This window comes from Sus scrofa, chromosome 13 (genome assembly GCF_054392235.1).
Source record: "Sus scrofa isolate SSC_HxYL_T2T_F1_AM1 chromosome 13, Sscrofa_HxYL_maternal_Yorkshire_Landrace_v2.0, whole genome shotgun sequence".
Lineage (NCBI taxonomy): Eukaryota > Metazoa > Chordata > Mammalia > Artiodactyla > Suidae > Sus > Sus scrofa.
In genome coordinates, this window is record NC_139395.1 from 31,901,311 (window position 1) to 31,919,853 (window position 18,543).

General features: G+C 41.8%; 1 protein-coding gene across 8 annotated transcripts in view; it reads right to left on the minus strand.

The window, feature by feature from the left end:
- Nucleotides 1–18,543, minus strand: part of GADL1 (glutamate decarboxylase like 1) — a 345,574-nt gene that overhangs the window by 235,963 nt on the left and 91,068 nt on the right. For 2 of the 8 annotated variants that reach the window (XM_084987312.1, XM_084987310.1), the window contains 2 exons: nucleotides 5,237–5,445; nucleotides 84–291 (listed from right to left, as the gene is read on the minus strand). The exons of 4 other annotated variants lie outside the window; for them this stretch is intronic. The gene's annotated coding sequence lies outside the window, so the exon portion shown is untranslated. The remainder of the gene's footprint in view (nucleotides 1–83; nucleotides 292–5,236; nucleotides 5,446–18,543) is intronic. 2 more of the 8 variants (XM_084987311.1, XM_084987309.1) reach the window with 1 other exon arrangement.

Genomic DNA, 18,543 nt, shown 5'->3' on the forward strand with positions numbered 1-18,543 from the left:
TGTGAAACACATTGCGAAAAGGTGCTGAAGAAAGTGGTGCTTGAAGCCAGGACTGGAATTGACGATGGAAAAGCAGGGCCTACCTCTTAATCAGATCTACTTCCAAGCAGCAGCCAAGCGTCAGGGCTCCCATTTCACCGACATATGCAAGTTCTTAGCTCGCTAAGTACCCGCAGGGCAAATGCAAGCGTGGAAATGCGAACTGGGTCCAGCTCTGCCTCATACATCATCAGCACAGCTGTCGGCTGAGTTTTCACTGAAGAACTTTTACTCGTAAGAATGCAATCAGAACTGGAAGAGAACCAGAGAGTCTCTCCTTCTAACACCATTTTTACATGCATTTATTTATATTACATATACTCACAGCCGTGTTAAATAAAAGCTGGAAGTTTTCCAATAGCAAAGGGAGATGATTTGAATAACTGGTGCTGTTTACCAATTTAAACTTGTATAGGTTACAAGAAACCATTTGCACCCTCATTTCAAAGTCACTCACTTCCTGACCGCATCTCAATCTGAAGGTGTAGTCTCAGGGGGCTCCTCCCTTCCCTTTCCCTCAAAGCCAGCCAGGCTCAGCCATGTGTCTTCAGGAAGGAGAATTCTTGGGGGGTCTCTAGCAGGGGTACCTTCCTACTTGGTGCTCTGACACGCCCTATTGGCAGGTGAGAGTAGCCAGATCACATCCTCTCCATGGGTGTCCAGTCTCGGGGCCCAGCCCTCACATCATCAGTGGGATTCTACACTTCTTGGACTCCATTATGCTGGATGAAATTGGTTTCTTGAGTGCCTTTTCTTATCAAAGTAGAGACAAAAGACTTCTAGTTTTTCCCATCTCTGCTTTTATCCCCACTTTATCAAATCCACATTTTCTGTTCCTTAACATCTTAGAGACAGTCCAAATTTTTTAGTCAGTTTTCATTATTAAAATTGGTCTGAACCAGTTTTAAATTTCCATCTTGTGTGCACTTCAAAGCTCTGTACCCCCCTAGCCCCCAACAGACTTGTGGCTGAAGGCACAGAGCACGTGTATTGGGGGGGTATGCTTACACATACCACTTCCCTCCCTCCTGAGTTCCACCTCTTCTGAGGTTCTTGGGTTAAGGAACAGAAGAAGGCAGCAGGAAACATCATCACTCCCCTCATCTCAGAGACCCATTTCTTCTTGTTGGCCATGGCAGTTTCTTTGGACTTCACATTCTGAAGCTCAAGACAGTGTTTCAGGCCTCCAAATACTTATTACAAGCACATGTGCAGATTCTCTCCAGAACCTTGAGGTCCCTCCTGACCCCACAGTTCCCTGAAGTGGGGGTCCAGCTCTATCTCCACTCTTCCAGAGCCTCCTAGTCCCCTGGCCTTTGATGGTGGGATCCCCTTACCTAGCAGGCAGCCCCAGTTGGTCTATCAGGACACCAGCTTAAGTGCAAGTACCTTGTGAGACATTCCCTCTACCTATAGGCTCATCTTTGCCAAACTATGGAAGTAGCAAGCTTCCCTGCCTCCCCTCCCTGTGCTCCCAGCTCTGTTTCTCCCGCTCAATGGACCCCTTCCTGCATCTGCTCTTTCACAAGTGCCTTCAGTTCAAACTAATCAATGTCCCAAAGCAGCAAGTTTTGGCAGCATGATCTGAACCCCTTCAGATCACAGTTGCAGGGAACTTCAACCACTCACACAGACATTCCCAACCACCGCTATGGGTACTCATGCTCACACCGGATTTGATCTGTCTGACCCCAACAGACCATATATAAACCTGAGCATCTGAAAGCCATCAGACAATAGCCCTGTAGGAGACCCAAAGCAGGAGTGCACCTCCCACCACAAAGCAGCCAGGGCAGAAGGGACACCAGGCAGCAGTAAATATGGCAGCTGGAACACAGCATGGACTGCATTCTGTGGGCTGAATGCCTCCAGTTTTGATCTGTTTGTACTCAGTCCCAACCCTCTGCACATTTTTCTCCTGCTGATCACCACAGTGGGTCACTGGATCTGCCCAGTTCCCCTTGGATCCCTTTTACTGTTTCTGGGTGTCCCTCTCCCAACTTCTGTTTGAGTTGGCTTTGAACCATCTGCACCTGTAACTGACTCTGGACGACTGCTCTCAAACTGTCAGGACCTTTTCACCCACACAGAAGAGGAGAAATGTCAGTTCCAACCCTGTATTTGACTGTGGAACCCTGGATCAAAGGCTCATGGGTGGGGAGAAAGCCCAACTCTCTTCCCTCCTCCAGAGGGACAGCTCTGAGTGTGGTTTACATCCGAGCTCCCCTGGCCCTTGAGAATGGAGCTGCCCCTACTGGGGCTCTGCCTTGACTGCCACCTGCTCTGCTCACTCCCCTCCTGCCCTCAGCTCCCCTTCCTTTCTCTTCCTCCCCAGAAGACCTCCTTCATCAATCACTTGCATGTGAATGCTTAGCTCAGGGTGTGACTCTGCAAAAGGAGCCCAATCCCAGATATTCCCTTTTGAAGGGGTAAAACAGACTGGAGAAAGTCACTGCCCTTATCCTTATGCATTTCCATCATGGTTCCCTATTCATATACTCAAGATCCCTCCCACTGGTGTTAAATTAAACCACCCCATAAAAGCCCTAAAAAATTGAAATCAAATGCTTTAATTTCTTGGAACGTTTATATGAATAGATTTTTTTTTTTCAGAAAGGAAAGGGCGTTCTAATACACTTATAGAAACTATGATAATTAGCTCCAAGAAGAACTCAAGAGTTTCAAAGTCATGGTGTTGGCAGAAGGAACTGAAACACATGGAATGAACATCAAAACTGTAATTTTCTAGAGTAGTTAGATCATGGTGTAAGTGCGTTTTGAGGAGGAGAGTCACTTTCTAATTAGCAGGAAACTTCTAAGAATCCCATACTGACTAAGCATTTTTTGATGAAAAAGTCCAACTGAAATCTAGAGCACAGGCAGTGAAGAATTTTTGCTTTTAATTTTTTATGTAAAATTACCATATTCAAGCAACTAAGAGAGCCTCTTTCTAGAAGGAACCTCTATTAAGCTAGTCCACGATTAAACTGGAATCTGCTCAGAGGGCAAAAATGGGGTGAAAGGGAAGGGCAGCCCCTTCACACTATCTCTGACAACAAGGTCAGCTGGCTCTCTGCTCGCCTCCTGAAGAAGCCAGTTTCTCAGGCTGAGTTCTGCAGAAACAGAACCTAAGTCAGGGCTTCCTAAGCATGTGATTAAGTGAGGGAACCACTCTTGGGTGAAACCAGAAGGGGGCAGAAGGACACAGAGGATAATAAGGCAGATTAAAAAGTCTAATCAGAGACGTGGTTTTGGATGAAGTCTAACCTCAACTGATCTAGCGGTGAGCTCTGGAAAGTAAAAGCAGAGGTGTCCTGCCTAGAAGTAGCGGCTGGGCTTTCTAATCTTGGTAACAGTCACTCATGGCAGTTGGCTGCCAGGTAGGGATGGGTGGGGGTGGAAGTGTGGTCACCCACCATCTCTGTGTGACAGCATCAGCCAAGGAGAGACCTTCTCTGGGGAAGGGGGCAACTGTGAGCCATTAGCAGCCAGTATCCACAGCAGCAGGGAGTGGGCACACCAGCCTTGTAAAGGGCTATGGGAGCACCAGAATCAAATGCTGCACCAGGTTACCTCAAAACCTTGATGTGTTAGAGCAAATGCCACCGCAAGGTGACTTCCAATGCTCCCTTGGCCAAAGTGTGCCTCTATGTTCAATCTTTCTTCAGTAATTTCTAAATAAGGAAACCTAATCCTCAAATCATCCCATTTTATAATTACCCATTGCTGGCAACCGCACGAAAGAAAATGATTTTTTTTCTTCTCTTTTGCAACTTAACATTTCAGCCTTTATTAAAAGATATGTATCTCATCCTTTCCAAACTTCCCATCCTCCTCCGCACCCCACTGCCCCCAGGGCTGCTACATCCTTGCAGGGCTTTGCTCTGCCCTGGAGAAGCCCAACTAGTTGGACTAATGAAATCCTTGTTCCCCAGCTCAATCAAGGCACTAGGTCCCTGAAATCAGAAATAAATGGTCCCGTAGGGTTTTGCCATTTTGATACTGAGAAGATTCAGTAGAGGCCTTTCCAGCACTGGGGGATTTCTGATGAATAACAGAAGCCCTGGAGTTTGGTCCTCTAGGGGACTTCAGTCACAGGAGGTCAGTTTGAGTTCCAGCACCGTGGCCAACTCTGGGGATGGGAGCGGACTGTGGGCCTGATTGCACATGCCCAGCCTCACTAGAATCCCAGCAGTGTGACAAGGAGCAGCAGCGGCACCTTGTGCCAAGGTAGCAATGGTGCCATCGTAGGTGTAAGTCTGATAGAGGCAGCCAAGTGGATGGCTGACCTCAGTAATGTTCCCAGATTAACTGAATGTCTCAGGCACACCCAGAGAGTTTCAGAAAAATACCCCATGGGCCATCCTAGCCCATTTGGAGGCTTTTCAAACTGAACAACCACTCACTCCCTGATGCATGGGTTTTGAAGACTCAGCCAGCACTGCTTGCAGAACTGAAGGAAAGAGGTGTGTTCCTCTGTTGCAGTTCCCCTGCAGAACAATGGGCCTGTTTAGTTCAGGTCTATGTTAACAACTCTCTAGTCACCACCCTCCCAACTGGGCTCTGTGCTTAGAGAGCATTTTCAGGGTAAGGCGCAACCCTGCAAGGGAGGCTAGTTGGGTGGTGACACATGTTTGAAATGAATGGTGTTTGGGAGCCTTGTGAAGAGCAAAAGTGTAGACCTATTTATTGACCTATAGTCATCCAGGAAATGGGATATGATCTCTGACACAAAGAACAGAAAACAAACTCTCTAATACTGCAGCTATCTAGAGATGAACAAGTTGTTTGGGGCTGGGACTATTTTTTTCATCTAAAACTCTAATGCCGAGCTGAAAAATCCAGAATAGTATTATCTGTTTCTGGACCTCAGAAGGAGACAGAGTTGGGTACAGATATTCAAAAGGAGCAGAATATACCAACCCCAAAATATGCCTTTTTGGTATGAGGATTATTTTAGGCCGATTACTTTTAAGGAAACATTAGACTCAAGTGAATTTCTGCCACCTGCACAGAAGTTATCCTTTTGGAAGAGACATTTACAACTATAAGGGAAATCTCTACTTGTAAACTGTCTTCCCTGCTGTTTCAGGAAGAGGATGGTACTAAAGCTCCAGACTCTCCTACCAGTGGGGAAGGCAAGGACTTAAATCTGCATAACAACCTCACCCTTGTTCTCTGTGCTTTTCCTGCTCACCTCCCAAAACTGGCTCTCCATCCCTCCAACATGTTCTTCTGTCTTTAGCTGGAGATGTTATTTAAGGTGATGGCTTGGTCCATTCAAGGTGAGGGTGGAATTTATACTCGGTTTTCCAGGGTGTCTCCCATGTGTCAGAAGGTATACATGTCATTAAACTTAAGTTTGTTTCTCTCCTTTTATCACAGGGGGGTGTCTCAGCCAAGAACCTAGAAAGGAAGGGGGAAAAAGATTTTTCTTCCCTTACAATATACAGATTTAGACATAGATAGCTATTTTTTTGTTGTTGTTGTCTTTTTAGGGCCACAGCCACAGGGTATGGAAATTCCCAGGCTAGGGGTTGAATCAGAGCTATAGCCATTGGCCTATGCCACAGCCACAGCAATGCCAGATTCAAGGTATGTCTGCAACCTATACCAGAGCTCACAGAAATTCAGGATCCTTAACCGAATGAGCAAGGCCAGGGATTGAGCCTGCATCCTCACGGATACTAGTCAGATTCATTTCCACTGAGCCATGATGGGAACTTCTAGATAGCTATTTAGATATAGATTTTTTATTTTAATAGTTCTCTTTTCTTACAGCCATTGTGGAGGATAGAAAAGTTCAACTTTACCTTTGATGAGGTTCAGGGCAGGCTATCCCAAAATATGCCACTTTGGCATATTGATTATTTTAAATTAAAGTTACTTAAGAAACAGCAGGTGTAAGAAGAACACTCTGGGAGTTCCCTGGTAGTCTAGTGATTAGGATTCAGAGCTTTTTACCACTATGGCTCAGGTTCAATCCATGGTCTAGGAACTGAGATACCATGTCAAGCTGCTGCATGCTGCAGCTAAAAAAAAAAAAAAAAAAAAAAAAAAGAAGTACACTCTGACCCGGCTTTGTCCCTCTGAAAGCAGAAAATAAACTCCCCATGCAAAGGCACCCTCCCTGTACCAGGAAGGTAGAAGGCATCTTTGTCACCAGTGACAGGGATTTCAGGGCCAAGAGGCTGTATAAACAAAATTGTCATTTCTTTATCACTTTACTACCCCAAGCCCAAACTTTCTTATCTTGTCAATTCTTCACAGACTTATTGTTTCTTTATCTAAAAGGTATAAAATCTGCCTGCTTTGGTCATTTCCTTGGGTCTTTCATCATTAAGGCCCCTGTGTGTGTGTGTGAATGTGTACATAAAAAATTACATCAACTTTGTTTTCCTTCTGTTAATCTCTTTCATTACAAGGGATGTCAGCCAAGAACCTGGAAAAGTGAAAAGTCTCCTTCCTCCCTCACAGTATCACTTTCTGAGCATTTAATGGGGCACTCACCCCTCATTAAGTCCTCAAAGTGCCAACATGAAAACACTCTTAAAAAGCCAAGGAAACTGAAGCTCAGAATGTTATTAAACTTATTTGGGGCCACACACCTAGGAAACAGTCCTAAGAATTCTGTTCAGTCTGACCCCAGACTGAGCTCTGCACTAATGTTTCATTTAATTAAAGCACACTCTAGATCATGGCCACCATTTAACGGGCATTCAGCACAACCTTGAGCATCTGAGGACAATGGTTTCCCTGACCCACCATCTTGTCACCAGCGCTGCTTGCTGCCTCAGGTGCAGGGTGGCTATGGGCCTACAGAGCCATCACCATTGACTTGTCCAGTGCTTTGAAGTTCGTAGCTGGTCAGTCACTAAATAAAATGGATTCTCCTTCAAAGTGACTCATCACCACCCTTCCTCACTATATTTTCCCTCCACTCTGGGTTCAGGTCTGCCCCCTCCTATCTGGGTCACATCCCATTGGCTTCTCTGATTTGCTCTCTCCTTTCTCATCCAATCTGCCTGCACACAGCCAGACTCAGCTTCCAAACACTGGGGACAGCTCTCCATTCCCCTCTAACCACTGCCTCATCACACAGAACCAAAGTCCACTCCCGGTCTGCACCTTTTCCATCACTGCCTCCCATACACATAGGGTTACCTTCACCACACTATAAACCCCTTCCCACTGTTACCTAAGTCATATACGAATGTCAGGGTCAAGTTCATCAGTCACTGCCAGAGAGCTATTCCACTTGGCACTGATGCCCCAGCACCTCTGGCCTATCAGCAAGGCCAGTGGCAAGAGAAAGCTCCAAAGGAAAGCAATGTATGTGCTGAAAGTTGGAAATCTAATGCATACACCAAGATGGTGAGAGTGAAAGGTTGTGGACAGTGTGTTGCCAGCATCTCCAACAACAGCCATACAGTCCATCATTCAAACCATGGCAATTATGAAAGTGAAAGAGTGTACCATGAATAATTATTCTGGGATAACAGGCAAAATTCAAAACAATCGTGGATAAATTAGATGTATGACCTTGTATTTGTAATTGATTTTTGTATCTAGCTGGTTATGATTCTACAAGGTAACTTTTGTATGGTCCAGTTATGTCTTCATCATTGAAGCTAGCAAGGTGCTGAAGACAAAGCAGATGTTCAGAAAGTGATGATCTGCTAGACCTAGAAATAGGTGGCCACCAAAAATTCAGAATCAGGTACTTCAAAGTCAGACAGTCCTGAGTTGTAACTCAAACCCAACTGACTCACTGTTATCCCCTGGTGTCAATGTAACACATCCCAAGAGTCAGGATATTGATGATGATATCACCCTATAAAATTGTGGAACATCAGAAATGACCTATACGACAGTCAATTAATCCTCAATAAAGGAGACAGAAATATAAATGGGAAAAAGACAGTCTTATCAGCAAGTGGTGCTGGGAAAACTGGACAGTCTTATGTAAATCAATGAAACTGGAACACATCCTCACACCATGCACAAAAATAAACTCAAAATGGTTTAAAGACTTAAATGTAAGACAAGACACCATCAAACTCCTAGAAGAGAACATTGGCAAAATATTCTCTGACATCAGTCTTACAAATGTTTCCTTAGGTCAATCTCCCAAAGCAATAGAAATAAAAGCAAAAATAAACCAATAGGATCTAATCAAACTGACAAGCTTTTGCACAGCAAAGGAAACCATAAAAAAAAAAAAAAGACAACTTACAGAATGGGAAAAAATAGTTTCAAATGATGCAACTGACAAGGGCTTAATCTCTAAAATATACAAACAACTTATACAACTCAACAGCAAAAAAGCCAACAACCCAATGGAAAAATGGGCGAAAGACCTGAATACACATTTATCCATAGAAGATATACAGATGGCCAACAAACACATGAAAAAATGGTCAACATCACTGATTTCTAGAGAAATGCAATTCAAAACTACCATGAGGTACCATCTCACACCATTCAGAATGGCCATCATTAATAAGTCCACAAATAACAAATGCTGGAGAGGGTATGGAGAAAAGGGAACCCTCCTAACTGTTAGTGGGAATGTAAATTGGTACAACCACTATGGAAAACAGTATGAAGGTACCTTAGAAAACTAAACATAGAAAACTAAATATATCCAGACAAAACTTTCCTTGAAAAAGACACATGTACCCGCATGTTCATTGCAGCACTATTCACAATAGCCAAGACATGGAAACAACCTAAATGCCCATCAATAGATGACTGGATTAGAAAGATGTAGTATATATGTACAATGGGATACTACTCAGCCATAAAAAAAAAAATGCTATTTTCAGAAAGAGAAAGACAAATACCATATGATTTCACTTATATCTGGAATCTAATATATGGCACAAATGAACCTTTCCACAGAAAAGAAAATCATGGACTTGGAGAATAGACTTGTGGTTGCCAAGAGGGATGGGGAAGGACTGGGAATTTGGGGTTAAGATGCAAACTACTGCCTGTGGAATGGCTAAGCAATGCAATCCTGCTGTATAGCACTGGGAACTATGTCTGGTCACTTGTGGTGGAGCATGATAATGTAAGAAAAAAGAATTATACATGTATATGTGACTGGGTCACCTCGTTGTGCAGCAGAAAATTGATAGAACACTATAAATCAGCTATAATGGAAAAAATAAAAATTATTATGAAAATTTTTTTAAAAAAGAAAGCAAACGGCGCTATGGTAAATTGAACTTGAATTACATTATTATTACACAAGCTGGTAATATTGATATTATTATAATCACTATCCTTCAGGCGCCTCCTAGGGACTGGTACTGTGCTTGTCTCATCTTAGCACTTTATTTTCTTCTCTACGGCTGGGGATCATTTTCACATAGCAGATGAGTTGAGCCTTGATGACCATTGTGGAGACAAGAAATCTGGAACTTGACTGGACATTCTCTAAGTCAGAGGTGGATATGAATTTTAAAAGGGGAAGATATTTACCAGGAGAGAAGGTGAGAGGATAATATTTGGCACAAGCCATCAGCTAAGCTGGCCAAAATCAGAATATCCTGATTAAGCTTCACTGTTTCTTACATTTTTTAAAAGGCTGTGAATTAAGACAAAAGCCACAGTAGAAAGACACCTGACTTCCCAAAAGGAGATGTCTAACATCTGGGAAGTAAAAAGACTTTCCTTAAGCTTCTGAGACGCACCACTGGTTTACTGCCTTCACTACTGCTTTTGATGTCCACTGGGAAGATTTTCTTTGTATTCACAGGAAAAAAAGAAAATAAGGTACAGTGAGGGAAGAACATATAAACCCAATTATTAATCCCTCTGTAATTCTGAATCATAATTTTTCAGTTTGTGATGAAGCTTAAATATACCAGATTCATCTTATATTTAGAAATGAGGCAAAAGGGGAGAGACACAGCCTCTCAACCTGCATACCCACTTTCACATCCACATGTCAGGGACTCTATGATTTAACTTATTTTGTCAAAATAATGCATGTGCATAATTTTTAGAAATTAAAGATAACAGTACTTAAAGTTTGTAAAAAAAAAAAAATACAGCAATAACATGCACCACCTCTCTGCATCCAAAAGGCTTATTCTCCAGCCAGCAACTATTTCAGTGAATTTAGATATTTTGTCTGGAATTTACTCCTACACTTGTGAATAACATACATGCGTGGAAGAAATGGCTAATTCCTTCATATCCACTTTCCAATTCTTCCATATGAATACATATCCCAATTTTTCGCTGGGCTCATCACTTCCAGAATAAAAAAATATATTTTCAAGTTCTATGTAATTACACATAGTACTTATACAAATAAATACTGGCCAAAGGGATGTGATTAAAGCATTACATGTAGCTTTCAGGAACCTCTTTAAAAGATAGCTGAAGCATACCCTTTGTTTTCTTCTTTTGCTTGCTTCATGATGGATAGAATGCAGACATAATGGTACCAAATTGAACTATGAGGTTAAATTGGGAACAGAGATATATAGAAAGAGACTGGGTAACTACAGATTTTAGGACACAAAGCTGTCACCCCAAACCTGGACTATATAGCTACACTGAATGAGAGAGAAATAAAAACCTGTTCCTAGTTTAATTCACTGTTATGTTGTGCTTCTGTTTTTCACAGCTAACCAAACGTATGTCTTATTACTAACTCTTCATTTGACAGTTTTAGAAATTATCTATGGATGACCTATAGTACCAGGTAAATACTTAGCTTCCTTAAAACCTCCACCCATCCACTTACCCATCCTCGATCTCAATATACTTCTAGGAATTCCTATTGTGGTGTAGTGAATTAAGGATCCAGTATTGTCTCTGCAGCAGCTCGGGTACTTGCTGAGATACAAGTTCAATCCCTGGCCCGGAACAGTGGGGTTAAGGATTCAGCACTGCCACAGCTGTGGCATAGGGTGCAGCTGCATCTCAGATTCAGTCACTGACCTGGTAACTTCCATATGCCACAGGTGCAGCCAAAAAATAAATAAATAAATAAATAAATACAATATAAAATACAATAATAGAAGCCTATACACATACATATACTTCTATGATGATATTATAGCTATGTAATTCTTGTTCACTGCCAAGCCAAGTAGTACATTATCAATGTTTCCTTTCTTGTACAACTTTCATTTTATCTGGATTTAATAACTTCATTTATTTCATTTTCTCCATAGCTATTGCTGGTTTGTTTATCTGGTGATCTCTCATTTCTACTACTATTTTTCAGAGCCTCCCCACAGAGCCTTCTGTCCTCCTGCCCTGAAGCTGTCATCCCAGGGCTTTGCCTCATGCTCATCCCAGAGGTTCCCTTCACCTCACCCCTAAGTTGGATTCTCAGTTTCCTTTCTGTTAAGTCTCCCAGTGTTTTGGTTTGTCATTTATTGTGGAGAACTGTGTCTGGTAGCTTCCTAAGAATGTCAAAAAGAGGAATTACATTTAATCTGCCTGGTGAAATACAGATATGTGGATGGCCCCAGGATTTCTACAGCCTGCAGTACCCATTTGAGCCTAGAGGAAGTGATGTTAGTAGAATACTACCTCTTTTCTCACCTTTACGTACAATTGTGCTATGTAGAAGAATATAGACAGGCAGAGAAACACACTCCCCACAACGGGCCTTTCCAGAAAGAGGGCTTTTTCCAGAAAAAGCACTGCTGATGCATCTGGATGCAAGAAATCCAAGAACTCCAGATGTTCTTCTTATGAATGTGCCACCTTTCAAAATCCTGGCTTTAACTCAGTCCCCAGGGGCAGAAGATGTCACATGACATGTGATGCTTTTTCCCCTCATCCCCTGGAGTGAAAGAATCTGAAAGCAAACTCCCTAGAGCTCCCTTAACTGTATAATTAACATAACATTTTACACTCAAAATCTTCCAGCAATTCACAATGAAATCAGCAGACAGAACAGGTCAGCAACAATAGGGCAGCCCTATTAGCCAGGAGGCAGAGTACAGGTGCACCTCTGAGAAGCCCAGATTTTGCCCTGCTCTTCTCCAGGCTCTTCCTGGACCTTGATTTCAAACCTGCAGTGGGCCATGGCCTTATGAAAACTCCAGCCCAGGTTTTGTGCCACTTCCTGTGCAGTCTTGGATGGGTAGTTTAGAAAGCCTGTTTTGCTCCAGGTAGAAAACCAGCCATGATGAATTAATTCAATACACTTTCTTGTTTTTTAATTTAAAATTGTGTCTTGAAGTGTATTCACTGAAGGCAAACACACAAAGATCCAGGAAGCGAAGGGAGGGGCTGTTTCCCATTACTTGGCTCTTTGACCTAGAAAATCAGGCTGGTGATGTTATCACAGTGTAGTCTCAGCACCATCAGCTAAGCTACTGAGAAGCCTCTGCTCCAGGGTTCATCATCATAACAGGGACCTGGGGAGCAGCTCCATCCCTAAGGATTACAGAGGGGATGGTGGGAAGGTTTCCCAGCCCTCTGACAGCCTCTGTCATTGCCCTCCTTTCAAAGGAAGACACAGTAAATGTGTCTTCCTTTTGGCTTTATGTCCTTCTCCTATTTCTATACCAGTGTACATTCCCACCAGCAGGGTCTGAAGCTGTTATTCCTCTACATTTCATCAATATTGGATATCATCCCTTCTTCCTTTATCGTTGTGTTATGCCCAACTCTTATTATAATTAACACTGGTGAGAGTTAACAATAGATTCTTTTCCTCCTTTCAGGTGGATTGAAAAGGAAATTCCCTAAGTGGTAAATAGGAGATTAAGTTTGCCCAGAAGTAATTAGCATTTATATAGTGCTTATTCTCAGAGCTAATTCCCATGTACACACACAAACTGGAATTTTACAGTGGGGAGAATTTTGCATGCCCTTCCTGGAGCCTGTGTTCTGCTATTCTTGGCCTAACCTATGACCTAGAACCAGCAAGTCCCCCTGAAGATAGATTAACTTGGGGGTGTGTAGGAAACACTTGAGAGGATTTAGAGGGAAAATGGAGATTTCTAGCCTTCCGATTTCCCATGTTGATTCAGGAGGTCCTGAGTGGGGCATTTTTGTGTCTTTTGGAATGTGAAAACCATTTGGCACACAAATCTTACTGCTCCAGGTAGGGCCATGTCCTTGTTTTATTCAGTAATGCACGTGCATTCCCCTTACCATCTCTAACTTCCCTCCTCTCTGTAAGCAACCATTTCAATGTACTGGATAAATTAGCGTCTTTGGGAAATATGCAATGTGCTTTTTATCTGAATATATATATGTTATATATATAGTAGATTAAAATATTTAAAGATATAATATTAGAAATATGTATGCAAGTTAAATTGTGATATGGATTTTTCTGTTTCTTGCTTTTTCCCTCATCCCTCTATTTTAAGATCCATCCATACGGCTGTGGGTGCATCCAACAGAATTTCCTGCTTCTACCTGCAGACTACCATACCCTCCTACACCACCACCACCTTCTGTAGGCATTCCTCTGTAATGGACAGGGAGGATGTGTCCAACTCCACCGGCTGCTACTACAAACCAGGCTGCAATGATCAACCACATATAAGTCCCAAGTGGGAATTTCTTTGGGTTTTTGTCCAAGGTGTTTGATTGCTAGGATTGGATAGTTGTTTTTCTTGAACTTATGACAGTTTTCAAAAATACACAAGAGTACAGAAAACAGTATAATGAGCCTCCATTTGCCCATCTTCCTGAATTCTGAATTATCAATACTTCACTGTACTTTAGCTCTCCTTTCTTTAGTTGTACTATATTAGAGAAAAACCCCCTGACATTGGATCATTTAACACTAAATATTTCCATATGGGAAGCAGACGGCCACACACAGACTTCTGAGCAGGTACCAAGCCCTGTCCCCACTGTCCAGTAAGTGTGAGAGACACAGGTACCCCTGCAAAACCCACTGGTAGGCACTGGGCCCTGTCCCAGCTGTCTCGGGAGTCACAGGGTCCAGCTGCCTCTGAAAAACCCGTAAGCAGATACCAGGGCCAGTCCCAACTGTCCCAGAAGTGTGTGGGCCCCAGCCACTCCTTTGGGGCCCGAGAGCAGGCACCAAGTCCTGTCCCACACTGTCCTAGGACTGCACAAGCCCCAGTCACCCCTGAGAAACCTGCAAGCAGGCTCCAAGCCCTGCCTCCACTGTACTGGGACTGCATGGACCCCAGCCACCATTTTGGGGCCTGTGAAAGGGTGCTGAGTCCTGCCCCTGCTGTTCTGGGAGGGCACAAGGACTACCAATCCTGCATACCCCATATCAAGGGGAATGAGGGCCAGCACATGCTGCGGAAAGAGGCAGCAAGCATCCAAATGAAAAGCAACTCCTTGATTCCAGACAAGATGACAGAGTAGAAAGATTTGAGTTCACCTTTTCTCAAAAACACCAAAATCACAACTAACTGCCAAAGAACAATTGACACAAAAGACTGGGACCTACCAAAAAAGACATTTTACATATAAGGACATAATCAAATCCCATATCTGCCTGAAGGGTGGTGCACAAACTGCAAAATAATTTTATCACAAAGGGTCTCCCACAGGAGTGAGAGTTAAGCCCTACATCATGCTTCCCAGCCTGAGGGGCTGGCAAAAGGAAGAGAAACCCCCAGAGCATTTGGTGCTGAAGGCCAGCAGCGCTTGAGTGCAGAAGCTCCACAGGACTAGGGAAAACAGTCTCCACTCTTGGAGGGTGCAAACAAGGTTTAAACATAAAGTAAGACCCAGCACAAAGCAGTTACTCCATAGAAGCCTGGGCTAGATCTAACTATGGGTCTTAGAAGGCGGGGGTTGGCTGAGGCTCACTGGAGGGGCAAGGACCCTCATGGTAGACGCCTCAGGGAATGGAATACTGATTGGCATGAGCTCCACCAGAGTTTACCATTTCAACGCCAAAACCAAGCCCAACCCAACAGGCTGCAGGCTCCAGTACTGAATACCTCAGGTCAAACAACCAGCAGGAGAGGAAAACAGCCCCGCCCTTCAGCAGACTGGCTGCCTAAATTTATACTGAGCTCATAGCTACCTCTAAACACATCCTTTGATACGGCCCTCCCCAACAGAGGGACCACATCCAGATCTACCCACCTAGTGGGCAGGCACCAGTCCCTACTACCAGTAAGCCTGCACAAGCCCCTGGACCAACTTCACCCACTAGGAGGCAGACATCAAGAGCAAAAGGGAACTACATTTCTACAATTTGTGAAAAGGAGACCACAAACAGAAAGTTAGACAAAATGAAATGGCAGAGAAACATGTTCTAGAAAAAGGAACAAGATAAAAAAACCACAACGACAACTAAGTGAAGTGGAGAGAGGCAATCTACATGAAAAAGAATTCAGAGAAATTATAGTAAAGCTAACCTAAGACTTTAGAAAAAGAGTGGAGGCACAGAATTAGAAATTACAAGAAATGGGTTTTTTGTTTGCTTTTTTATTTTTTATTATTAAAATATAGTTGATTTAGTGTTGTGTCAATTTCTGCTATACAGCATAGTGACCCAGTTACGCATACATAAACATTATTTTTCTTATACTATCTTCTATTATGGTCTATCCCAAGAGATTGGATATAGTTCCCTGTGCTATACAGTAGGACCTCATTGCTTATTCACTCCAAATGTAATAGTTTGCATCTACCAATCCCAAACTCCCCAGCCATCCCACTTCCTTCCCCCTTCCTCAGGGCAACCACAAGTCTGTTCTCCACATCTGTGAGTCTGTTTCTGTTCTATAGATAGGTTCACTTGGGTTTAGATTCCACATATAAGTGATATCATACGGTATTTGTTTATCTCTTTCTGACTTACTTCACTTAGTATGAGAATCTCTATTTGCATCTCCACTTGCATTCTATTTGAATCTCTGTGTTGCTACAAGTGGCATTATTTTGTTCTTCTTTACAGCTGAGTAGTATTCTTAAACCATTCCTCTATCAATGGACATTTAGGTTGTTTCCATATCTTGGCTATCGTGAACAGTGCTGCAATGAACACAGGGGTACATGTTTTGTCTGAATATATGCCCAGGAGTGGGACTGCTGAATCATATGGTAGTTCTCTTTTTAGTTTTCTGAGGAGCCTTCATACTGTTTTTCATAGTAGTTGTAAAAATTTATGTCCCCACCAACACTGAAGGAGGGTTCCCTTTTCTCCACACCCTTTCTGATATTTGTTATTTGTAGACTTATTAATAACAGCCACTCAGACTTGTGTGAGGTGGTACCAGATCATAGTTTTGATTTGCATTTATCTAATAATTAGTGATATTGAGCATATTTCCATGTGACTACTGCTATCCAAATATCTTCTTTGGAGAAATGTCTATTTAGGTCTTCGGTCCATTTATCAATTGGGTTTTTGTTATTGTTGAGTTGTACGAGTTGTTTGTATATTTTGGAGATCAAGTCCTTTTCAGTTGCATAATCTGCCAAGATTTTCTCCCATTATTTGGGCTGTATTTTCATTTTTTAATGGTTTACTTTTCTGTGCAAAAGCATTTGAGTTTAGTTAAGTCCCACTGGTTAATTTTTCTTTTTATCGTCATTATTCTAACAAAGACCTAGAAGATTTAAAAAACAAACAGATTAATAATACAGTAATTACAATGAAAAAATAGACTAGAAGGAATAAATAGCAGAATAACTTTGGCAGAAGAAGTAATATGTGAGCTGGAAGAAACAGTGCTGGAAATCACTGCTGCAGAACAGATAAAGAAAAAAGAATAAAAAGAAAGGAGGACAGTCTCAGAGATATCTGGGACAACATTAAACAAACTAGCATTAGCATTATAGGAGCTTTCAAAAGGATAAAAGACAAAGGGCCTGAGAAAATATTTGAAAAGACTATATAGTCAAAAACTTCCCTAACATGAGAAAAGAGACACTCACTGAATTTCAGGAAGAACAAACAGTCCCATACAGGATAAACCCAAGAAGTAACATGCCAAGACACACATTAATTAAAATGACAAAAATTAAATACAAATAAAGATTATTACAAGCAACAAGGGAGAAGAAAAAAATAACATACAAGGGAATCCCCATAAGGTTATCAGATGATTTTTCAGCAGAAATTCTGCAGACCTGAAGGGAGTGGCATGATACATTCAAAGTGATGAAAGAGCAAAACCTACCAAGCAATGCTCTCATTCAGACTTGATGGAGAAATCGAAAGCTTTACAAAGAAGCAAAAGCTAAGAGAATTCAGAACCACCAAACCAGCTTTACAACAAATGCTAAAGGAACTTCTCTAGTCAAAAAAGAAAAGGTCACAACTAGAAACAAGAAAATCACAAGTGGGGAAGCTCGCCAGTAAAGGCAAACATAAAGGAAAGGTAGGAAATCATCCACATATAAACATGATATTAAAACCAGTAGTCATGAGAAGAGGAGAGCACAAATGCAGGATACTGAAAATGCATTTGAAATTAAGAAATCAGCAACTTAAAACAATCATATATATAAGCTATCTATGGGGGGGTGGAACCACACATGAGAGAGAGTGTGCATGAGACTGCCTTATCAAAACCTCATTAGGAACCACAAACCAAAAAACTATAATACACGCACAAAAAAGAAAAAGCAACTCAAAGACAACACTAAACAGTCATCAAATCACAAAGGAAGAAAAGAAAAGAGAAAGGGAAGAAAATCCCACAAATATAAATCCAAAACGATTAACTAAATGGCAGTAAGAACACACATATAGATAATTATCTTGAATGAAAATGGATTAAATGGTCCAACCAAAAGACACAGACTGGCTGAATGGATAGAAAAATAAGATGCATATATATGCTATATATAATAGAATCATTACAGATTTAGGGACACATATGGACTGAAAGTGAGGAGATGGAAAATGATATTCCATGCAAATGGAAATCAAAAGAAAGCTAAAGTAACAACATTCATATCAGACGAAAGAGACTTTAAAATAAAGAATCTTACAAGATACAAAGAAGGACACTACATGAGGATTAAGAGATCAATCCAGGAAGAAGATATAAAAATTACAAAAATATATGCACCCAACATAGGCATACCTCAATATATAAGGCACCTGCTAACAGCCATGAGAGGAGAAATCAAAATGACACAATAATAGTGGGGGACTTTTAACACTCCACTTTCATCAATGGACAGATCATCTACACTTAAAATCAATAAGGAAACACATGCCTTACATGATACATTAGATCAGATAGATTTAATTGTTATTTACTGGACATTAAAGCAGCAAAATACACATTCTTCTCAAGTGCACATGGAACTTTCTCTAGAACAGATCACATCTTGGGCGGCAAATCAAGCCCTGGTAAATTTCAGAAAACTTAGATCATATCAAGCATCTTTTCCAACCACAACATGATAAGACTAGAAATCAATTACAAGAAAACAAAGGTTTTAAAAAAAAAAAAAAACACGTGGAGGCTAAACAATATACTACTAAACAACCAATGGATCACTAAAGAAATCAAAAAGGAAATCAAAAAATACCTAGAAACAAATAGAGGG